Below are 25,423 nucleotides of genomic sequence, written 5' to 3'. Positions count from 1 at the left end.
AGGCGTGCTCCCCCTGCAAGTACTGAAGGTCTTCCCAACAGGTGCACCACATTCACATCATATTAGTCATAAGCAGAGCTACACAGTTCAGACTATTAATAATAGAATGTGAAAGTTATCCAAATGCAGACAAGACCCTAACCTAGCCACAGGGGCATTAAGACCTACTGCGATGTCAGTAAACAGCTATCACGGTCTTCTAAAGCTGAGAGCTACAGAGAGGAAAGTACTCCAGCAGAGTTTAAAGGTGGAAGTACTGCTGCACCTTTATAAAAATTCAGCACCATGCTACAGGTGCACTAACCCCCAAAACTCCAGCAATATCTACCAATGTCATTTCTCTTGTTTCAGGTCCCTCTAATAGGCTGGTAACTGCTTAACATTCGTCGTAATGAATTGCTGCGGGTCGGAGCCGAACTAGACGAGGTGCGCCAAGTAATGAAGCTTTTGACATAACTCTGCTAATTCACCCCAGCTGTGGCCTTTAGCACCCGCAGGTAGTGCTTCCCTGGATCTCATATAGCAGACGACCGCCAGTGGTGATGAATTGTGCCAGCCCATGTGGTTGGTTTATATTGCAGACAAACATCCACCAGAGATGAGGTCAGGGCCACCGAACTCACTTTACTCGTGACCCTAAGCCAGCCTAGACCTCTGTTTTTAGAGAAATGAAAAATGACTGCATTAACCCCTGCACTGCAAAGCGAAAAACAGCTTTCTGTTATCGTGGGAGTCAACACGACACAACCCAGGGCAAGTAAAATATGCAAAGGCTGAGCTAAAACCCTGCAAGGGGAACTTTTAGATCAGTTGTTACACCAGTGAATCCTCTCTGCTGGAAGCACTCCAGGGATAGTGGAATTAACTCAGCCAGGGTGTTGCAAAAGGCATGGATAAGCAATCCAACATCCATTTGGGAGAGGTGGTAATGCACCACTACACTGTTCTGAGATAATCAAATGTCAGCCTGGCAACTCAGCTGATATGATCATTAAGGTTGGGCTCAATTCCATGAATACTCCCAGTTTTTTCATCCCTTGAGATCGAAACAGCTTTACCCCACTTAGAAGAAAAATGAATATTTTGCATATATAAAGCTCTTTCATCCCCAAGGACTTCACTCAATATGGACTAGATTTATAAATAGCCTAGCAGCAGGTGCCTTTGGAGTTGTGAACAATCCCTGATACAGGCTGGCCCTACTGTACAGTGGAACCCGCTCGTAGATGATCTCAGTATAACCACGAAAGCACAAAGGGCAAAAGAATTAAGGTCCCATTGCTTGTTGTGTGCAAAAAATGGGTACAAATGAGAAATGTTTCTTACAGAGTTGAACACTATCATATTTAAAACACGCACTACCATCCGGCTGGTATTTCCCATTAGAGGTCAGGACTCCTGAAGTCACCTGATTCTAGTGTTTATCATTCTTAAGGTCCAACTGAAGCCGATGCTGGGTTAACTCCAGCTCTCCAAGAAGGCATCAGCACCATGTCAGGGAGGTTATAAAAATACTTGGAGAATGTCTGGAATACCTATGTTTCTTTAAAAAGGCCAAAAAGACAAAACCCTGGCATTAAACTCGTTAAATACAAAAGCAAAAGCTAATCATGTCCATAGCACGATTATTTCTACTTGCAAAGGGATTTCTTTAACCCAACCACTTGAACTAATCCACCTGCATAATAAATGCATTATTACTTTAAAGGGGGACAGGACAGCTTCTTTCTCCCTCCTCTGCTAATAGGCAGCAGTCGGTAAGTTATTTTGCAGTTAAGCTCGACAGACACATCTCTTTTCCATGCATGACATATGCTAACTGAGAGCACATTGGACAGCAGCTACATTACCATTAACCAGCATTTATAAATGAAGGTTCATAGAAGAGTAATGAATGCCACGGTATTTCTTTTAGCATATTCTGCCACTGTATATCTATCCCACTAACCTCCCAGGAAAATAAGGAGGTCAAGAGAACAGTCAAAGTTGACAATGCTGAATCTCAAAACTACTATTATTAAACACGGCAATTTGGAAACGGAGAACTGCTGAGAGAGCTGCAACGTGCCAGTTAGACCAAGGGCAACCACGAGGCCAGGAATGACTTGAGCAGGACCATCAGTCAGGGCAAAAGAGCAGAGAAAGTAAAAATTGGGCTGGGGCTACCGACACCACTGGTATATTTACAGAAAGTAGAGGAATGAGTAATATGCCAAGTGGAAGTGAGTATATAAAACAAAAAAGCAAAGTAAAATGAAATGTTGCATCAAAAACATCCCCTGGCTCATAAATACAGTTGCTGGAATCACAGAAGGCTGGTGGTCTGAGTCACTTCTCAGTCTCTTGTGAAAAAAAACTGATGTACAAAATATTGTGGCTTCACACAGAAACTCATAAATAAGGACTCCTAAGAAAGGTGTAAACAAAATTTATGAAAACCACAGATGTAATGTGCAAGTGGGAAGAGTTGATTTTTAAGGGAAAGAACTCCACTGCAAGGATTTCCAGAAGCATCTGGCTCCAGCGTACCTGTAGTCCCCTGGAAGCTTCTCTCCAGCGCAGCTGCTGCTGCCTGCACTTCCAGAAGGTGGCATTTGGGGCAGGGACCACTTTCAAGCAGGGTTCCTGACAGTGGGTTCATCCACCCAAGAGCATACACACATTCATAAAGGTCAGCAAGAATGCTCTACTATCAGCAAAGGAGAAAGGGGGTTAGCAGCTCCTTGTTCACAATGGCAAATAACAATTTCTTTGCCACCAATGTTTCCTTTAGCTGTCATTTGTGGTAGCTTATTACAACAATTTACATATGCAAAAACAAGTTATATATATCCAATGCTCCTTCCACAGCTCGCAGCCCACTACCTAACCCATCCAGTTTTCCATCCTTTTGCAAATCCTCAGAGCAACAGGAAAAGAGAATACAATTTATTGAAGCAGGTCCAGAACCCCCAGATGGCAGGCAATCGCAGCAGTCATAAGAAAGAAATAACACAGCTAAGTAAAAATAAAGCTTACACAGCTATTGCTAAACTTACCAAATAACCCTCCCTTCAAGGCTGGAATCAAAAAAAGGCAGAACTACTCGGAAGCAAACAAATAGAAATGAAAATCCTGAAGACAAACTCAGAGCAATGTCCTTGTTGACATACAATACAGCTTAATGTATATTCACAGGGGCAGCAGAGCAACGTGGACTCAGCATATTCTGAATTTCAGGATGTTTCCAGTAATGCAAGTGATCTGTTAAGACAGAGTAGAGGTCCACTTGTGCACTCTATCTAATTTAGAATAATGATAAAGAAATGCCGAGTATCTCAAGCAAGGCCAGATCTTCAGGTTAACACAGAAATTTTGCTCCTGCAGAGCCAGTAGCTTCTAACATCAACAGATGCAGAATTAAAACTACAAGGAAGAGGGAAGGAGCTCTGGGGCAGGGTCACCAGGTGATATTTTTATTGGGATGTAGGACAGTTGGTGTTGGAAGGGACCTCGGAAGGCCATCTAGTCCAGCATTCTGCTCAAAGGGGTGAGTTCTTTCAGTAGAGCATACTGCTCTTCCAGCTTCTTCTCATTTCAGGTAACATCGGTGGAGTGCATCCTAAAACACAAACCTTTCCTTGCCCGTTCCTTTCAATTGAAGGGCACAGGATTTTTACAGCATAGCAGGATAGATTGCTTAAACAAATGCTGACTCCTCTAATCTTTAGAGGAATGGCAATTTCCCTTTCTCGGTGTTTGCTAAACCCCTTTGTTCAAGCAAACATAAAAACCAGAGTTCTCAAAGAAAATTTCATTCCCATCTCTGGTAGACCGGTGTCTCCCAGCCTGTATTTACAGCACAGAAACATCATGCAGGATATATAAAAGCAGTTATCGTTATTAAGCACAGATTTGTATTTTGAGTTGTGGCTATGGCAGCACAATACAGGATTGCTTCGATAGTTCAAAGCCCTAGCTGAGCTGCATGCAGCGACTGCTGGAGTAATGATGCACTGAAGAAGACATGAGATCCATGTTGTACATCTTGCTACTAGGTTCCCTCAGCATTTTTACCCTTTACAAAGCAACCATCAGAGTGGTTCGTACAGCAGTAGAAGCTTGAGGAGTCATGGGCTTTGTAACTTTTTTCAATTGGTAATTCTGCCCCAACAGAAAAAAAAAATAGAAATCTAAATAGTCAAAAAAATAAAATCTGTTACCCCAACAATCAGTCAGGATATTATTTGTTCTGGGATAGAAATGGGAGGAGGTTCCAAATCTCTGGGAATTTGGCTTAGCTTTTTCCACACACACCCCACAGTGGATAGAAACACTGTTCTACTACCAGGTCTACTCTGAAGATACACGGCTATCATATCGGAATACGTGGCTATCATATCAGGGTACGACAGCAGGTAACCTGCACGTGTATTACCGCGCAGAGCTTTCACATATCACATAACTGGCACCACTGAATAAGCACTGTAAGTACTAACACAGCATATCTGAGCTTACATCTGCTCCCTATCCAGCCTATTATTGGCTTTAACTAAGTGAACGGCAGAAATGAGATGTCATTTAAGATGGATTCCCCTACATTTATTCACTTGTAGCATTATCTGGGATTCACACATATTCAAATCCCGAAGATATGTGCTTGCTTTAGCAGGTCTGACATCCTGATAAGAGCTGTAACACTTAACACATTAGCCAGAATGATATACTGGCCTGAGTTCAAGACAATGTTCAGTGGAAAATTCCTTCTGAAGATTTGAAAATCTCAGTTTCAAAACAACATATCCTAATACCGCTCTTTATTATCACTGGTGATCGCTAAAACAAAAGACACACAGCCAACGTGACACGCTGGGCTTCTCACTTGACACTTCTCTGCACAGACACAGGGGATGCAGCTTCGGAAGAAGCGATGCTGCAGAGTTACACCCAGGCACAGCAGAGGTCAGCCCAATTTCTCCATGCTTCTCATCAAATTCTCTCCTGTGGTCGAATTGTCCCCTTTCCCTCACGATGCTTTAGTGGAATCACAAAAGCTAGCGGATGCGGTGAGGATAATCCTCGTCTCCTGGCTTATCGCCGCTACCACACAAGCTTCACACAAATGATGGGTGCTATCCCACGTACAGCTGTAGGTGGTTTGTAACTAAAGCTGGTCACTTGATTTGCTAATGCTCCACCGAGGTATCATTTCTTGTGGGTGCACTGTTTATTGTGCAGGGCCTTGGCAAAAAATGCAGAAGAATTTGAAGAAGAGCTTCAAAACCCAACATCAATTTATAGGACCCTTTAAAGCATTCTCTCCCAGCTCCCATTCCTCTTTAAGAAGCAGCAGTGTCAGAATGATTTCTTTATGTCTATCTTTATGTCTGTGTCTACTTTCACAGTCAGCTCTTAAATCATTTCTCTCTACTTCAAAGTGAAGAAATAAGTACAGTCATACGCTCCTCACAGCAGGCCTTTTCTGACTCCATTTAAGATGCTTTGGACTTGTCTGGAGCCAGCAGAGGGAGGAATAAACACAAACCTCTTCCCCCTCCCTCGTCTAACCCCATGCCTTCCCGTTCCCTTCTCACAGGGGGCTGAAATGCCATCAAATCTCACAGGTTCATAGCATGTCCTCAATAGGGAAAGCATCCCGCAGCCTGAACATCTTCTTTTACAGGAGAGTGAAAGGCAGAGCATGCAGCACAGGACCACAGGCCACGTGAGTGTGAGAGGAGCAGACCTGCACAGCGTGGCAGCTGTGCTGAGGGCCCTGAGTTTTAGGGCAGTCACTTGCCACTATCCCTACCTTGAGGTAAGTGGGCTGGGTGTCCTTGAGCAGAGAGATTGGGTACGCTCCTCCAGCATCTCCTTTGATTTAGTTTCATATGAGAGAAATATACTTTGTGCACTCCAAGAACCACAGAGCACTGAATGACAGATTACCTTAAAAGCTTACTGCTGACCTGAATTAAAACATCGGGGTAAACACCCGCCTGACAGGCAGAACTTTCTCCTGTATCCAGGTACTGCGTTGACCTGATTTATAGCGCTACATAATACAATCTGAGCAGTTCCAGTTCCCTGATGTTAGTCACTATTCACTGATTAAAGAAAGATAGCTGATGAAATGAGGTCGACAGGTAGGCAAGAAGAAAAGGATGAAACCAACTTACAAATTCAAAACCTTAAGAGCCTCAAGTTACTTTCATTAAAATATTTTACCAAGACAGAGAAAAAAAAATCAACATTACAAACAAGTTTTCAAAGCCATAATCCTCCATTATTTTTAAACCTTATATTGGCTTTTAACTCCTATTTTTAAGAAATTAGTAGTTCAATGACAGATGTGATCAAAGCTTCTCTTTCTGGAGCCAGGAAATAAGTTTGCTACAGCTATCTTGGTGATAGATGTGTTTCTAGTGCTTCCACACTCGGTTCCAACCTACTGGCTGCAGCTGATTTATAGTCCTTCTAGAATACCTTTCATATCTGTCTTTGGGTTTTGTTTCGTCATTTAACATTCAAAATTTCATTTTATTTGTATGCATTAATAATCCCTGTAGAGGTGCTTCTTTAGCACCTTTCAGATGTGGTTTGCAACATAATTTACAGATGCTGAGTCTAATTACTGCCCATGAGGTTCTGCTCTGCCAGAACACACCGCCCTCCCCGCTCAGAGATCGCACAAAGCCCTAATTCATTCAACGGGATGCTGCATGAGCCTGGAAGACACCAGCGAGGCCCTGACCCCAAAAAGACCTGTGCATACAAAGATGCGTATGTCGCAAACAGATTATTGAAATCAAGGAAGAAAACGGTCCCAACCGTTTCTTTGGGTCATCCCTGTTAGAACAATCCCATTAAAGTCTTAAGAATATGCAGCCTAATCGTGGTGCAGCTGATAAAAAAGCAGCTTGAGAGTGACCGATCAACAGCTGTGTGGCAGGCTAACGGGGCAAACCCCAGCTGGCCAGGGACTGACAAAGGTCTGCACAAGGCGTGGTGGTGTTGACTGGAGGGAGGGCACGGACTGGGAGGTGTACAACTGCAGCACCCAAAGGCTTATAGCATGCACTGAACACAGTGCTTGCAGTAAAATGAGGTCTGCATGCACACTCAGCAAATAAATAAAAATATTTAACCACTTAGTGACATAAGAAATAGATGGATGCATAAAAAGATTACTCTGTATAAAGATGAACTAATGCTGGAACTGCTTTGGGGTTAAGAATTTGCCCCCCATTTTTAGTCCCTGACAAACAGTGGCACCCAAGAGTGCTGGCAGTGACCAGGGGAACCAAGCAGCCCACGAGGGAGGCATGCTGGAAGAGCTGGTGATGCCAAGCACACGAGTCACTGGTAGATGTGGCTGTACAAGCAAGCACCTGCAAGTCCCAGATAACTTAGTGTTATCTTGGCCAGCCAATGAACTCAAGTTTTAGAAGCAAAATGGAAGTTGGAGGCAGTATTTTTGCTGTAAATATAAAAATTAAAGATTCTGGTTCTTGTTTTTCTGATTTAAATCTATGTGTATTTTTAATAAGTGACAACTGTGGCAGTGACATGCCTGAACAGCTACGTTTTCAGCTAGAGATGCTAAAAATAAGAACCTTCAAAATACACAGTTCCCGTTTCCACTAACCAAAGAAAGTATCAAAACTTTCAAAAACATCAAAAACTATGGATGTCTTAACTATGAAAGGCATGGCTACTAAGATACCAGATTTTGCTCAGGCATAGAAATAGGTACTTATAAACCTATTTTAAATGAATATGCAATTTTAATAAGCAAAAAGAAAGTGATCCTGGCAATAGTAGTGTTGTTAGATTACATCCATTATACTCATTTACAACACATAAATATCTGCATTTTATAAACAGCAAGCAACTGTTTTTGTGTTGAGATCTAAATAAATCCACTGAAATTTTTACTGGGGATATCACAGATGAACCCCCCCTGAAATACGGAAGACTATTTAATCAGGGCCTAGTACAGCATTTAAGAATGCTGTAGAAAAGCATTTAAGAAATCGCGAACTCTTTTTTTTTTCCTTCTTCAAACAGTGTTCCAGTATTTCAACAAATGTAAGGAAGGCTCTGCCAAGAACATATTAATACGTGCTACTCTTGGAGTATATATTAATATGTGTTACTATTGGAGTATACAAATGCCATATAGACTAATAAACAAGGGATACTGAAATACAAGATTTTAATGTAAGTGCTCAGATCAAGCAAGTGACACTTCAAAATGGCAAAGGACAGAGGAAAATCCCCCGCCTGCATGCACGGCTGTTCAGAAAGCCACAATTTCTCCCAGCGTACAGCCTGAGCTCCACTTATTACTCTCTTCAGTTTCCAGATGTGCTAAAACAGGGATGTGTGAGGAAGGACAGGTCTCTCTTCCCAGAGCCCAGGCAACCAGGACAGGTGTCGCTGCAGCCGAGGCGTAAGCAGGGCGGCCTGCTGGTCAGAGCCAGATACCAGGGGAATGGAGACACAGCCACAGTTAGACCCAAATACAGCCCAAGGTCCAGGAAACTCAGAGGGAAAGCAGAGATCTCAGCTGCTGGCCAGCCAGGAGTAGTTACAGCACTTCCCAGAGGCCAGGCGCACTGGCCTAATGAAACCCTTAGAGATCGTTACGAAGCCACAGATGGAAAATAAGCTCTACCTACACCTCCGTGTCCTAGCCATTCACCTCCGTCCTGCTGCAAGGGACAGTCCTGGAGATGTCCTGTTGATGCCACAGAGCTTATTAGAGAATGGGAATAAACCTCCCGCTAGCTTCAGCCTTCTGTCTCGTTTCCTATCAGCAGTTAACCTCGCTTCCTCGTCATTATATCAGTCCAGCTGGTGAGAGAGCCAGAGGTTCAGCCTACTTCACCACTCACATTTTCAAGGGGAAGGCACGCACGTTGGTGGCTGTTAATTAATTTCCACCTCACTCAAAATTGCCTGAATTGTCTCTCAGACCGCACACGATCATCAGCACAAGCTGCATGCCAAATCACAGAGCTCTCTTACCCGGACTTCGTACCCCAAAACAAATGCAGCACAAAGCCAACTTCGTCATATAATTTCTGCTGCTTAGCCACTTAACACTGCTGGTGTCCCACACATACCCCTCCAGCAAAATACCACAGTACACTTTAACAGTAGACACTCTGCACTGATTTCCTCCATGAATACATTTTAAATGGATTTCCTATTTATTTTAAATGATTCCTTGCAACCAATTTAATACAAGCAGGGGAATGGTCAATGCTCACAAGATGCCAATGGTCAGTTTAGGTTATCGACACAGCCCAGGTTCCAGGCATCCTAACCAACACGGTCTATAACTGATTAGACAGCAGGGCTTCAGACTAGGTTGGGAAATTCCTTCAACCACTCTGAACCCTCGCACGCAGAAGCTGTTAGGCTGTGTGTGTTGGTAGCAGCGTGCTCCAAGGGCACGGCAGGGTTAATGAGGCTGGTATCAGGGTACGGCTACATGAACAAACCGCTGCGGGGTTCAGGAGCATTCACAGCATGTTGGCTGCTCCACGACCCCTCTCCAGCGTTCCCTGGAGTAACTTGTTCATAGAGCCATAACCCCAGGAGCGCGCTGGCCTGTTAGCAAAAACGCGTGCTTATGGAAAGGAGCAGATGTTAGGAATGCTTTAAAAGGTTAAGAATCACAGCATGCCTGAAAAGGGAAAGGAAATACACTGATTATCCTTTTAGTTAGCAAGATGAATGCTTAGTCCCCTCTGAAGCCTCGGTTGTATCCCCAGCCTCATTACTGGTGCACGTGTGCGCTGGAGAAAGTGACTGCAGAGGTGAGGGATGCTGTGGGGGGAAGTAACTGCAAGTGACAGGAGGAAACTGTTGGGATCTTGAGGCCACCCTTCACAAAGGGACAGGAACTGGATCAGACCTTCTGAGATCCACCTTCAGATCACCACAGGAGAATTAAGGGTGCAGGAGGAGATGTCTGACTTAGAGGAATGCTTATTCCTTCAGGAAAAAGGTGGCACAAAAACTTTCCTCAGGCTTCACCTGGCCGACAAGCTGCGAGTCAAGATAGGCTGCGTAAAGTCTATCTGCACATCGAGCTGCTCTCGGTACCAGGATACTCTACGCACAGCAAAGTTACCAAGCAACCACGAGAACTTGCCCCGAGGAAAAACAGAGCTAAGGTCTCTGAACAGGAGCCAAGTGACAGACGCAGCCCTCTTTCCTGCCACATTGCCTCTGTACTTCAGCTTCCCCCTTGGACTCACCTCGGGCACGGCTCCGCGAGGACTGGGGCTGAGCTGAAATGGAGCCCCGGACGTCTGGTGCCTGCAGGGAGCCCCTGGCCAGGGCTGCTGGTGCTCTCGGGCCCTGGCACGCTGGTGATGGGTGAGCAGATGTCTCCCTCACTGCCTTCTTGTGAGGAAGAGTTAAGCACGGTCTGGCTGAAGCTGATGTCTTTAAGATTTCTAAAACTTCTTAAAGAGTGAGGGTCACAGACAAGCGCCAGTTAGCATAAATCCCCTTCACACAAAAAACTCCCAAATCATTTTTTCTTGAGGTCATTCAGCGTAACAGCTCTTCATCCGGACTCTACAGAGACTGGTGTGTTCTTTATGCTCTATTTGCAGTCCCAATGACTCCAACATTACAACTGCTAAAAGAAATTACTATTAAGGCAGTTGAATCTAAAGTATCATGGCTTTGTGGTGCTATAAAAGAGACAAGGTGCATTTTCCTTATTCCACACTGAATTGCAGTGAAGCAATCTCTGAGCAGTTAAACAATCGGCAGCAATGTGGCAAAACTGGTGCCCAACCCTCTATGCCCATTCCTGCCTCTGAGCTGGCTCCTCTGTTGTACCATTTTCCCCTCCCGTGTTATTCCTCACCTGGCTGATCCCCGGTGAGGGTCACTGCACAGCTGTGCCACCATCTGTGCTGAAATACGAAGACGGGCAAGGTCAAGTGGAAAGGTTAAGGGCTGCTTAACCCACGCTGGATGCTGAGGGAAGGCTCTGTAGCTGTAGGGTTGCTGCATTTCACACGTTGGCCTCACTCTTCCATGCGAATGAAGTCCAAAATGTTCTGGTTTTAGAGAGAAGAAACAAAATCAAAGCCTATCTTCAATGATAGGTGTCTGTTACAGGCTTGATTTTGTAATGTCAGTCTGTTAATTAAACTGGATAGCTGCATGTTCTTAGGTAACGTATTCTGCAGATTTTACTACGGTACTTCAGCTTACACGATGTTACAGCGGGGCCTCTCAGCAGGTGTTACTGCAGCAGCAAATGTTAGCAGGGTAATTGGTCTTCACTTGCGAAAGAAGGAAAAAGAGCCTAACGCACAAATAATACTCTCTCTTTACAGAGTAAGCTTCGGTAATGAAATTAGGACGTCTAACACAAAGCTATAAAGAGTGACAAATCTCTCTTGCAATTCTTAATTTGTGTTAACCCCTTGACTCTAGCAGGTCTGGAGCTCCTGACACTAAGTGCTAATGCATTTAGCATTAAACATACATGCTAAATGCATTACAATTATGCCATGCTAATGGAAGCGTTCGTGGCCTGTCAGATAGGCCAAGTATTTGCTTCACTTGGGTGTTTACCACAAGTGAGGCAGCATTTCAGCGTACAAGTCGTGTCAGAAACTTTAATGATCTTTATTGGGAGCAATTGCATTGCACTGTCTTGGATTTCACTGTGTGTTTTTTCCTCCCATTCTTATCAGCTGAAGGCTGGAGTTTGAAAGGTTACTTTAATTAACACCTTACCACAAGATTATGATAAAGAAGTTCACTTATGAAGAATAAAACTTTTGTTTTGTGACCACTCTAAAGAGGTATCCCCTGGATTTAAAACACCAGGAGCTAACTGCCCGGTGAGCAGAGCCTGTTCTAAGCCCAGTAAGAGTCCAGTGGTGAGTCTGCTCCTTTTGCAATTTGAGTTCAGAGGTTTAAAATAAAGAGCAGCAGAAACAGAAGAAATGAGTATCACAGGGTATTCAGCTGGTAAAATATTATTCCCATAATATATTACGAAGTACACTGTCAGACAAAAACATGGTGTAGTTTTTAATACCCAGTGGTACAACTGAAAGTTTATTGCAGCATAAACCACGAGTACTGTGATTCCAAGGTATGGATCTATATATTGTTATCCCTGTATCAAACAGATATCCTCAGGCTCGGTAACTCCAGGTAGATCTGCACACGTCAGCACACACGAGCACAGCAGAGTAACATACATTAGACCATTGCTCACAGGTGGTACCAGCACTGAGTCCTGGCTGGAAAAGGGCTGGGTTGCCTCTGTGTGCACCAGGATTTTACTGCCATGGGGGTGGGGAAGAGCCCCGACGTACCACTGCAGGTCTCATCCTCTCCACTGTCAGCTATTCATTGGTATTACCAGGCAAAAACATAATGCTCTAGAGGATTTGCGTTTGGTTTTTGACTTGTTGCAATTAGCCACATCAGTTCTTAGGAATTAAGCACAAACCATCCCTGTAGCCACAACACGTTCAGTTTTGTCCTCTGGATTTCAGATTACAGGGGCAATAGAGATTTCATTCCAGAAGGAAGCTGACAACTGATTTAGAGTTGCCATGCGGACGGATTAGGCAAAATACACGGCAGCAACTGTTCTGCAGTGACATATTATCAGGTTTGCCCAGGGCAGCAGAAGCTGAGAGCTAACAACGGATGGCATCTGGATTTTCAGAACAACCCCCCAAACATCCCTTGTTATTCACAGCTGACAAAGCATCACTAAGACATGCTGCATTTGATTTCTACCTGTCAAGCTACATTCCAACCCCTGTGATTCACCCATCTGGAAAACTCAGAGAGACAATTTTATGATGGGAGAAATAAGCCAGTCACTGAATTTCTGCAAATGAGAAAGCACGTGAACTTCCCTGCATTGGTTCCTGCCGACACCTATCCCCATAAGTCGTCCAACAGCAGCGCCTTGAATTGACCTACCTCCTCACTTTCTTCTCTCAACTGCTCTGTTTGTGGTGAAATGCATGGCCAGAATCAAATGCTCAGTAAGCCAAGAGTAGGAATTATTATTCACACATAGCAAGACGGTAACTGGTGGGAGCAGAAAGAGCCAAGCAGGAGTAAAAAAGTCTGGTGGGAAGGCTCAGCCCCAGGCAACACAGACCCTGAGCTGCCGAGGGGAGATACCCTCTCCTTTCTTCAGACAAACCAGGGCATTAGGGAAAAAAAGATGTCCATCTTTCATGTACTCTTTGGCAGAAAGCTATCTGCTGTGTGAAATCACCCTGTTTGTGTGTTTTAGCCCTGGCCCTTCCCTAAACACATCTTTTCAGACAGCCGCTTGCTGGGGCAGGGAGCATCTCACGTGCTGTGGTTGGCACAATGGGGCTCCGCTCTTGGTGGGCTCTTAAGAACAACCATAAACATGATCAGTAATAATAATCCCCACTTAAGTCACTGGAGGTATTTTTACGCTAATGCCCAGCTTAAAAGCATAATTCATTCACAACAATGAATAGAGCCAGCAGAACATCAGCAATAATCCTCTCACATTACAGGAGGCATACTGAGACGTGAGAATAGCACGGTGCCGGTAACTCCTCCTCATTACCGACTGCGAGCGGCAATCTGGGGGAGCTATCTTTTCCAACATCAAAAAGCACGCAGTTCAGTGTGCAGGCAGGGGCAAAAGGCGGAGATGGATGCCTCACGGTGCTGAATTTAAAACTAGGGCATTTACTATAAGCAAAGAAAGGCAGCTTTTGGAAACTCTTGGCTAAAGAGAGGAAGGAAAGAAAAAGAGAGAAAAAACTACCTGCTAGTTTCATGCCATGGAAAAGAGTAACTCAGCAAACTCCTGCAGTCAGCATATCATCAAGCAATCTGAATATAAAAGCAGGAGTTCTGCAAAGGACTGCGTCTGCTTTGGTAATAATCTCCCTTCACGCTCCCTCATCGCTATTCTGCCTCTCATTAGCAGGCGCAGTGTTTCCCATTAGCTCCTTGTTTCCATACCTGCTTTACTTTGCTCCAGGAATTTCCACAGACTGCAGCTTCTCCATCACCCGCCTCCACGGCCTGAGCTTCATTTCTGCACTGGTAAATACGGGGTGCAGATAAAGGAGGCTATACACTTAAAGAGCCACCTAGGATGGGCTCTGCCTCGCTGTGCCCCAGCCCCAGCACACAGCACCCCCCTTCCCCTCCCAAGGCACCTCCCCAGCACCACACAACACCTCTGCCCTGGTGCTTGCCCCCGAGTGACTCTGCATGGCAATGCACCAAGTGATTCCCACATGCTGGAAAGGTATAAAAAAATATTCCAAACAGTGCAGCTGGAGGACACTCTGCTTTTCTCATACTCACAGGTGCTCTCTACCTGCTCCCTCTCTAAATGCCATGTTTAAATAATTCATGCTTTTCATGATAAGACTCTTCACCCAGCCAGAAACCTTAGGAATTTATAAACTAATGGCTAAATTCAACCTCACCTAAGAGGTTTCAGTAATGGCATGGCACGGTGAGATAAATTAGAGCTGATGATGAGGACCAGGGAGGGGGACATGCACTAACAGAGCAATAGGAAACCAGGGGAAATATCTGCACCCAAAGTAGCCCGCAGATCTGCAAAAAAAATGTAAAACAAATTGTCCCCTCTGTTGGTAACGCCTAGAGATTTACATAGTGCTATTCAACACATAAATTAGCAGTTCCTACTCTTTTTAGAATGAGTCTTTATGGATTTCTCTTCCTCCCCGCTGACCTCAGAGCCAAAAGGAGGATGGAGGTAGGAGGCAGGAGGTCATCAGAAACTGCAGAGCTCCAAGGGTGCTGGGAGGGAAGGGACCGGGAGGGATAATGGGTTGCAGGTCTGGTCACCAGCCTGCCAAATGAGGTAGCAGCTCCAGCAGCACTCAGACACGCAGCTGAAAAAGCCCTGCAGCACTGCGAAATTCTGTGGGGAAAGGCAGGAGGGCATCAAACTACTGAACCTGGGACTTGTGTTAATAGCATCTTCTTGGATATGACACATAAGTGAGTACCACCCGGTCTAGAAAAGCAGCAACAGTAGACAACACAGCTAGCACTGTCACAGAATCGAGCATCTTTTAAGAGTAATGAATAGCTTTTGAAAAATGTCATGTAAGCAAGTAACTGATTAAACTTCATGACAAAAAGGAGCCCGGGCTGCTTTGGCTAATCACTGTTCTCTCTCTGTCCAAACCCCGGTCCTTCTTTGGGCCAATGAAGATATATCTGAACGTATACCTGAAATTAAAGTGATCTAATGCATACCAGTAATTGCTTCCCCTCACTTTCAGCAAGAAGCTATAGATTAACTTGTTAATTCAAAATGTAGTGCATTGAACGGTCTTCTCTCTGCAAGGATGGTTTCAGAAAGCTCCGAAATAAAGCAGAACAACATTTGTTATTAAGTCTTTAAGATTGTGCTAAGTAAACAAGAAGCTGTGCAGGTGCTCCACGACTTTCTGTTTTAACTTCCTAGGGGCTGTGGACTGCATGTGATTAGGTCAATTCAGCGATACGAACATTCCTAGCTGCTTCTTCCTTAAAGAACAAGAGATACGTATCTGGAAGAGGAGATTTACAAAACTACGTGGATTCACATACACACAACAAAAAGCAAATGCAGAGATGAAAACAGCTTTGGATGCTATCAGAACTTGATGCTGGATTCTGTGTGCCTGCATCCCTCCCTCAACACGTTACAAACCCATATCACGATTTTATTTCTTCTAGACCTGAGAAATGGGATGGGAAGCAAGTCATTTAGATCCCTCTACATTGGAGGTGCCTACAGAGGTGCCTCATAGATTTAGGAGTATCCCTGTGCTAAAGACTTTTTTGTTAGCTAGAGAGGAAACAGGCATAGGGCATCATTTCCCTAGGCACTACTTTGAGTCCGTACACTGCCCGGTAACTGAGCCGTGCCATCACACAGAAAGCAGAGACCACCCCTAACTGCTGAAGGCAGCTGTTATGGGCAGGGCTGCAGTGAAGAAGGCTTTTCTGGCATGTTGCTGCAGTTTATCATCGCCGTTCATCAATTCTTTATGGAGAGATCCAGCCATCTCCAAGTTATGCTTAGAATTTGCTGGCATGTATCACTCAAAGAACAGAATAACAGAAAGAATTTCTTTCTGCTAATAAAACAGGGGTCTGATGACAGCATCTCAGCAACGTACGAGCTAACAAACCCAAACATTTTAAACTGTTTACAGCTGCTCCCCTCTCCACCGGACAGGGAAGTTCTTCCTGAGCCTTCGGACCTTGCAAAGCATTCTCTAGACACATCTGCCTGGTTTTAGGAGGCATCAGTGATCCCTATGGGGCTTTCAAGACTACCTGCAACATCCCAGGCTGTAGCAAGGTGACTACAGGATTTTGGAATTCTTTCATTCAGTGTGGAAAGCAAAACCTGATGAGTGCAAGCCAGGTGCTACCATATACTTGTCCCAGTGGGGACAGTAGAAATTTGCCTCTATTTCTTTTGAGCTAAGAAGATTCAAGTGTAACTGTGTGTGACAGCTTGCACTTCATGACCTGGAAGGTTTAGAACTATACCGATTTTTCACTTTTTTTTTTTTTTTTAAAAAGATTCATATGACTATTTAGAGAGAAGCTAGATTAAAATGAATAGAAAGATGGTGCTTAAGGACAGTGGTAGTTAAACAATGTTTAACTAGTCAGCAGAAATGGAATCCATGGGATGCTGAGAGCAGGGCATGGCACTTAGAAAAGCCCAACTAGATGTTTAGTATCAATTCCGTATGATGTTTAGTACCAACTTCATGCACAGGTACAGGAGGTAGAACAGCATTACCACAGGGCCTGGCAGGAGTGTTCGTATTTTAGGGGCTGGCAGCCATGCCACCTCCGTAGTATTAAACTGCTGATGCACCATCACAGATTTCTGCCTTTCTTCTCAGCATTAGCTACTGATGGAGCCTAAATGGATCATTGATCTGCTCCAGTACTGAAAACTGGCCCAGGATCTGCAGACTGCCCTTTTGCTGAGGGAAACATCTCAGCACCTTATCTGCACAAGAACCTGAGTGAATTTCAGGCCCCGTTTGGTAACCACATGCACTGACACAAAACTTCATTTCCCACCCCCCCTTTTTCATATATCTTGATTTTCTCTCCCATTTGTCTCTGGAAATTTCTGAATTCATCTCTTCAGCTTTATGAATCAGACCTTAGAGGGCAGGGAGATGAAACCTCGATGATCTGCATTAACCCTTTGGATATTGCAGCTGCTGCTAGAAAGTAGAGCAGACCTTATCTCTAGAGTTGCCACTCATTTTGTGATATTTGCCTGGAATTAAAAAAAAAATAGAAGAAGAAAATTGCTATTAACGGTAGGATCCAATTAAAAATTCATGTGTAAATTCAGTACAAACAGGGAGATGACAGGGAAATGGTTAAGCAGATCGGTGCTGGCTGCACAAATTGGAACTCTCTTACAATTTCTCCATGAATATCTAAAAATGAACATTTTCTCTGCACCTTCTCCCTGAAACATGTCCTGAGGGTTTCTAAGTGATTAAGAAACCAATGCCAGCTTTGTTCCCAAATAGGCAAGATCACTTACCTCAAAATTTAGGAAGTATAAAGTCATTATCTACATCATTTAAAAGTATATTTCCATTTCTCTGCTTTTACACCTTACTCCTTCCCTCCTTATCTCTTGCACTTTTGCAGGGTAATAGCAATCAGATATCCAAAAAACCCACAAACCTGTTCTAAACCCTTTCCTTTGTCTCGTGCCTCCCCTCTCCCCAGCATGGCTTAGCATTCTCCACTTGGAGCAGAATTCTCCCCTAGCTACAAATTCTAATATGCCCTGATCTTTCCATTTCTAAATCTGATCCCAACTGGAAACAAAAGCAATTTTACAAATAATAGGAAAGCCTGAGGTTTGGTATGGAAAAGCTGAAATGGGCAAGGGGAAGATGTGATCTTCCTGTGATGCAAATAATGTTTTGCATTAAATGCGTAACCAAAAATAAAGCTGCCCGAGGTATATTTGCTAGTTCAGACAAGAAGAAACATCTTTAGCATATAAACACAGAGTACAGATTGAAATATTCTTCAGTGTGAAAATAACCAAGGATATAATTAGCATGGTTCTTGGGCTGAATTGTATTTTTTCTAAGTAGTTCAACTTTCTGCTGTTTGCATTGAAAATAATGGCTTATTGGGTATTTGTACAAGGCTGGCACTGTGTACAATCAACCATAAAATGGAACTGGAAGGAATTTTAAACCTTTTAAATGCCCTAAATGTACAAATGTAAGAAGGTTATGGTAAAAGCTGAAAATCAAGGCCAGTTCTCCTCCCGTGCTGTTTGCATCTAAGCATGCGGATGTCCTGAATGAGCACGGGAGCTCGGTGTTGGGTGGGCTGAGATCCACACAGGGCACAGTGCACACTAAACTTGCTCATATTTTTAGCTTTTTACTAGAGCTCCTGGCCTTTTAAAGTAAAAATCAAAAATTTAATTTCATTAACTCTTAATAGAGATTATACTTTGACCGGTTTAAGAGAGGTTTAATGAATAAACAGGTTTGGGTCTCAATAGGCCCAGTGTTACCAGAGCTGATGGATCACTGAAGCTACACGACTTGCTGGACTGAAGGACATGAGAAAGCAAGGTGCTGGACTGTCGTGAGTACTTTGTTTGGTTCTGTAGGCTACTGACTTTCACAAGGAGGACTTGGAGAAAGCTATTACCCAGCAGTAGGACTTCTGGTACCTCTCCGACGAGTCGGTCAGGACCTGTGGATTCTTGCTCTGTAACTGCACTTGTAAGGGCTAGAGAATCAAGGTGGCCTGGTTACCTGCAGAACCTGGACATCGACCAAGGCAATGAGCCTACACTGCTCTGCTTTCCCCAGAGGCAACCTATTTTTATGACATCTGAGAGAACTTAACGGCCTGTCAGGTTTGGCTGAAATTGGCTGAGGGCTTCAAAAGTTTTCAAAGACCAATAGATCATGCATAGAAGTAGAGAGACCCACCAGGCCTCATTTTCATAGAACATTAGACTGAAAAGTAAAGGCTCAGCTTTTCCACTCAGTCAGCCCAGACCTAGGAAGAAAGTAGAACCCAGAAAAACAGTCCAAAAAAAAAAAAGCCAAAGCAACAGAAATACGGCTTCTTTTGTCAATTCAGGCAGAGTCTAACCCAGACAGCCAGAGCTGATCATTTAAATTCCCACACTTTTACATGTTTAATTCTTCAGATAATGAAGAAAGGTCTGAACCACGGTTCTGAGTAATTCAGTCTGAACCAGTCTGGTGCAAGAATAACCTGTCAGCCCAAAAGGATCGACACCCAGAACACTTCCTGCCTCCATCAAGGCAAAGGCAGCCGGAGGAGACCAGCGAGGCCCCAGCACAACCATCAATCATACCTTGTCTCCTGGGAGCAGCTGAGCAGTAACTCACCTGGAAAAAGGTTATTCAGGGACACAAAACTTTCCTGATTGACTCAGGATCCTATAGGGGACGATATGTACACGCTCACCTTCAATTTTGCAGAAATCTTTTACAGTTTATATGTTTTTGTTGGTCTGGTATTTAAACAAGGTTACTGACTGTACACCTAAGTGAGGCTGCAGTACTACTTCATGTATCAGTATTAGGTGCAGCGTGTACTTTCTGCATTATGGCACAAAAAAATCTTTTATCTTAACCATGTTTCTTATAAAAATCAGTGTCTTTGAAGACGAGAGAGAGATAATGAAGGACATCAATATTATTAAAACTATTTTTTAAAAGAAAACTCGAGTGTGGGTAGTGGTTTTTAAGTGAAAATGGTTGTTTCCGGGTACGTATGTAGAGGAGACTTACATCAGCTTTGTTGCAGGAGAGGTAAGAGGGGTGGTTATTGTAGAACTGATGGAATTCCTCGCTCCATTTACAGCTGCCCGCGCTGGCCGCTGCCAGGACGGGAATTCTGGGTGAGAATGAACACTGAGCCGAGCAAGTATTGACAGTTCCCCTGCTTCAGCACTCAGACTTCAGACTTTCTTTAAAATAAATCGCTTTAAAGCCACTTGGTTTTCCTTGATGCATATTCCCCACTCAGAATACCTTTCACATCATCTGTCTCCCACCAAATGATATCTTCCTCATTAAAATAGAGATACGAATGAATAAATTGAGTTAGTATATAGTCAACCCATTCATTCAGGAATGCCCCTACGTTCTGACATCACATCAATTAAATTCAGCTGTAGGTTAGCTGCTCGGGACTTAGATGTGTATCTTTAATTCAGATGTAGCAAGCATCCTTGGCGGAGAGAAAATCTTTTTGCAACATGTCAGCAGGAGACAATGTATTCAGCTCCATAATTATGTACTTCAGTACAATCACATAGCATTATATACTAAATCACCACACTGCTGAAAAAAAAGCCTGAAATGCTAATTAGTTCACAAATTAACATTGATTTGATTTAATGTTGAATTAGGGTTTGCAGCTCATACTTATGAGGGAACTTCACTTTCAGGCATGCTCAGACACTCACGTTTTAAATAACCCTGTGCAGCCTGTACCAGGTGCGCGGAGGGTTCATTATCCATGTATAAAGAGGTAAGACTTACTCAAAATAAAATCAAGCACAGAGACTCCGGCACAATGTCACTGAGCAATCCAGATCCCTTTGGGACTGAGCTACCAAGCAAAAGCGGAGTGTAACAACCACCTGCCTTTGTGCTGCATCATGCTGGGGAAAAGCGAGGGGATCGCATCTCCGGTACTGTGCCCTTTGCTGTCACCGATGTCAGCACTGACGGGTGAAAATCAAAATAATAATGCATATTCTAATAACATTTTGAACTCCTAAGGCATCTACACAGAAATAACTCGGCTTTCAAAGAGCACTGATGGTTTCAGTCCCAAACCACTGCCACGAAGGCAGGGAAATAACTCCCTCCTCAGCCCGTCCTAGTTCTGTTCATTCACGGGGCGTTTTGACATTGACTGGAAACCAGCGATGGTTTCACCCTGGGAAAAGAAGGCAGAGGGGAGTTCAAAGGAGGAATTTTAAAGGCAGCTGCTCGAGCTGGGACAGAGAATGTGAGCATTGATACTGGCTGCTCCAGCAGCTCAACAGAGGCAGCGCTGACAGCTTCAGCTCCTGCCACCAGAGTTGAGAGTCCAGCCGTGCACACGGGTCGCCTCAGCTCTGAAAGGGGCCGTGAGAGGAGGTAATGGGGCTGGCAGCTGCCAGTCCTCCAGTCCTACCAGTACCAAATGCAGGGTGCCCCTTCGGATGCAGTGCACTTGAGCACTGACAGAGAAGCCAAGCAGGCTAGTGCAGGTCACTAACGTGGGTGGCCACTGCCTAACAAGAACATGCTCTGATCCAGGAAGGGGCAAGATAACAGAAAAGCTGCTTTCCGTCAGTGGGGAAGCAAGGTCCCTTCGTGTGCCAGTTACTGCAATTGCTCTGGCTACTCACAAGGAAAATATTTCAGGAGAAAAACAAGCTGCAGCCAAGGAGAAACTCCCTTGTACTTTGGAGATGCCAGTGCTGCCAAAGGGAGCACAAGACAGAAATTCCCACATCTGGTAAAGATGGAGGAGCACAAAGGGATGTCGCTGTCAACCTCCTTTCCAAACAGCACTGCAGCTGGATGCGTGGCTAGCGTGAGCTCAGGATCCCAATGACGAAATGTTCTAAGAAATTACTGTCTTAAAGGTGGTGGCTAGGGGAGGCCAAGACGAGGGGATTTGGAGATACCAGTGAAAACAGAGCAGACAACTGAATTGCTCACTGGCGGAGGCTAGGCTGCTTTGCCAGCCTGTGGCAGGAGCAGAGGACGCCATGGCTAATGGGAAGGATGAAGGCTGACTGTGCAAAGCAGCATCAACTTGTTTGCAAAGCTCCGATACAGCCGCAGCTAGAGAACATGCTCCTTTACGTTACCGTGGCAGGGGAGTGAGATGCTGACGTGTTTATCTTCTGGATCAAAGAATGGGCATAGCTGTAGAGGAGCAAACAAATACAACTCATTATCAGTTTCTAAGATTCCAAGAGCTCCTTATCATTTTCTCCGCAGGCTTGCGTTGGTATTTGTATTATCTTGTTTTCTGCAGCTTATAAGCGTGAACACCTATAAGCCTATCCCTTAATATTCAGGTCCAGCCCCAAAGCTACAACAGTAACCCAACCAGCCTGCAGACTGAAGTTCTTACAAGCACCGGGGAAGCAATGCGCACAGGACGTGACAGTGAAGGCACGCTGCCTTCCCTTCGCAGCGCTACAGAGGAGACCTGCAGATCCCAGGGGATCAGGAGAAGGCTTCCTAAGAACTATGGTCTTCCCCAGAGCTTAGGGCTGAAAGGTTTTAGTCTTCGTGGCTTGAGAAGACTCCGACATTCTGTAGCCTGGGCACAGACACGTACCATCCACTGACCAGCAAGCTGCATCCCCTCCTCTGTTTCTTATCCCCCGTAGGTGCTCCCTCCACAACACAAGTGGCCCTGTGGAAGGCACAAGATTGTGCAGACAAGTACAAGAAAGTAAATATCAGATTTATAAGGACATGTAATGAAATCATTTGACTTCCACCTGACGATATATCTAAACACAAATGTCGTGAGTTTAAATCGTGTTTGAAAACATGCTTTCTTATTTCTTTATTCAAACTCAACACTTATTAAGAAAACATGGACTGGGTATAGAACTATATTCAGTACAACAGAGCAAATGTTCAGACCAAGACAACAGAATTGAGGGACAAAATCATATTTGCTAGGATGGAAATCTAGATGCAAAATAAGCCTGACATTTTTGCTAATCACAGTTGAGGATTAATTTTGTTGAACAATTTCACAGTTTTCCGGTTCACTGACTGCATTTTTTTCTGATAACTCCCCAAGAAGGAAACTATTTTGTATCTAGCAACTTACATCACCGCATCGCTTCGTTCAAGCAGCACTTGACCTGCCATACACTTATTCTGTTACAATTCATTTTTTTTCACCCTGTTTGGTTTGATCTCTTCTGCATTTGCTTGACCTAGAAAACTATTCAGTTCGCTTACACCATACTGCACATAGTGTAATTGTTGAGTGTCACAAATGAATATCTACAAGGGACACCCCAAAAAAAGTAAACAAAGGAGAGAAAGCCATTATTAAAAAGGTTCAGTTTCTCAAATGCTGCTATCAGTTTGAGTAGATAAACTCAGGACCTCTTGTTGGCTCCTTTCATGCAAAATGTCAGCTTCTGTAGTTTGTTGGCCTCTATGCCCCACACGAAACACACTGCAATTGCATTATCATAAAACATTATGTAAAATAAAGTGAGATTCACTTTCAGTCATTTGGGTTAAAATTTATTCCAAATGGAAACCCGTTCCCCTGCAGTGAATCAGGTCAAACAATAAAAGCTCTCAAAAGCAGGATGTAAGACCTTGTGCTGACCCAGTCAGTGTCTTCGCTATTTGGGGCCAGCACCCATGGCTTACAGGTGGCTCAACTCATATCACCTGGTTGTCAACTTAATGCACACATAACCTCTTATCCTGAGATGATTTCACACATCCCTGTGTTTTTCAACAAAAAGCAGCTCCATACCAATGGCAGGACCTGGCAGGCATCCGATTTTGTCATTGACTCTAAATATAGTTGCAAATGCAGTAGTAATAAACCCAGGCACATAACTAAACAGAGCTCTTCCCTCTCTTCTCCATAGCCTTGCCGCAGTGAGTCATTCCTCTGAGAGTGATCTACGGAGGTATTTTCTGCCAATAGACTCGGCCAGGACTGTGAGAGCTGTTATTTACTGGATGGTCACTGGAGATTTAGAAGTGAAGCAGCCTTGGCTCTGATTCTACATGTGCAGCACATGGCTAGATTTACACCTAACTAAACAATATACTTACCGACCTGGGAGAATGATTTCCAATAGAGAATAACAAATGTGCCATCAAAACACGCATACATCGGGCCGTGAGCACACATACACGACCCCAGACACTTTAACTGGTGTGGAAAACCAGCGGGCTCTGAATCGCCATCCCAGCACTGCGCTCTCCTCGCAAGATAAAGGAGAAAGGAGCTGGCAGCAGCGTGTTGTCTATGGGTGAAGGCAGAGGGAGCTGCACAAAGGCAGCTCGCAGAATAATCCATTCACTGGAAATTAGCTCCTTTTGCCTCCACTGCAGACAAAATAACTGCAACTCAGCACGTAGCTACTAATAAAAGTGGGGTGGGGGAAAGGTGGTATTTTTTTCAGGTGGATGCTTAAGTGAACCCAGGTCTCCTCAGACAAGCGCTCTCTGGAGTGCCAGGTACCCCAGATTAGGAAGCAAGAAGGAGAAGCAGACATGTTAATGTGCTTGGCCTTTCAATCCTTCGGGGGCCAGCAGAGAAAAGCCCTGACACATATTGTCCTTTGGTTTGAATTTAACTTGTGATCCTGGAGTAAGGGCAACACATTAGCAGTGCTGCTGGAATTACTGGTGGGCAGTAATCCACCGTAGTGCCCTCTGCTTACAGGGAAGAGCAGCAGCACATCTCTGAGCCAGCAGGAAGGCAGCACAGCTGCTTCAATTCCTGCAGAAGGGCTCTTCCCAGCTCAGAGAGAGGTCAGTCACGGGACAGAGCCCAAAAGAGCCTGTACTCACCCAGCTGGGACTCTCAGTAGCGCTGAGTGCCCTAAACTTCCCAGGTGCGTTTCCGAGTTAGCCAGAAGTTACGTGGTAAACACGATTTTAAAGCAGACTTAAAAGAGCCCAGCATTTGTGTAAAGAGCTTGGATCTGTCAGCCTGGCCGCACCACCCTTGTCCTCTGACTGGCACTCCACACAGAAAGCCCCAAGAAAGCCTCCTTGAAGAATTAATAAGAGTGCTGGCATTTTTAAATGTCAGTCAGTTTTTACATAAGCTCTCTGCCTGTGGAAAAACGGGAGAGTCACAACCCATAATTGCCCAGCAGGAGCATCTCTTTTTAATGAAAATGTTGAGGCTTCATTTAGAGGATGCCCTGGAACGGACATCTCTTGCACTGCTGTCTGGGGGTTGCCCCCAGAGCTCTTCCACAGCAGCAGCAGGGATGTCAGCCGAGACAGATGATAAGATTAAATGCTAGCCTCCTCCCAGGGTAGGCATCAGCACCCCCACCTCCCCGGGGAGACTCGGCAATGAGAGTGCAAGGATCTCCAGGGCTAAGGAAACAAGGAGGTCAGTGACTTCTCCCTGACAAATATCTGCCTTGGAGACAGCCCTGCGTGTATGCACTGCTGCCCCTTGTTCCAGTGCTGTTCTCTGGCAGTGAGAGCATGGGGGAAGTGCTCAAGCAAATGTGCTTTTACAGTTTTCCCAAATATTGGGGGAACAGTAGAGGGAAATGGGGAGAGTAAATTCTGTCTGGCCTTTAAGTCTCAGC

At 44.5% G+C, this 25,423-nt stretch overlaps 1 protein-coding gene across 2 annotated transcripts in view; it reads right to left on the bottom strand.

The window, feature by feature from the left end:
* Positions 1–11,017, bottom strand: part of DAB1 (DAB adaptor protein 1) — a 438,430-nt gene extending 427,413 nt beyond the window's left edge. For both annotated transcript variants that reach the window (XM_080602681.1, XM_080602653.1), the window contains exon 1: positions 10,877–11,017. The gene's annotated coding sequence lies outside the window, so the exon portion shown is untranslated. The remainder of the gene's footprint in view (positions 1–10,876) is intronic.
* Positions 11,018–25,423: the final 14,406 nt, after the last annotated feature.

This window comes from Anser brachyrhynchus, assembly GCF_964034855.1.
Source record: "Anser brachyrhynchus genome assembly, chromosome: 8".
Taxonomy (NCBI): domain Eukaryota; kingdom Metazoa; phylum Chordata; class Aves; order Anseriformes; family Anatidae; genus Anser; species Anser brachyrhynchus.
This window is presented reverse-complemented; position numbering and strand designations above follow the sequence as displayed.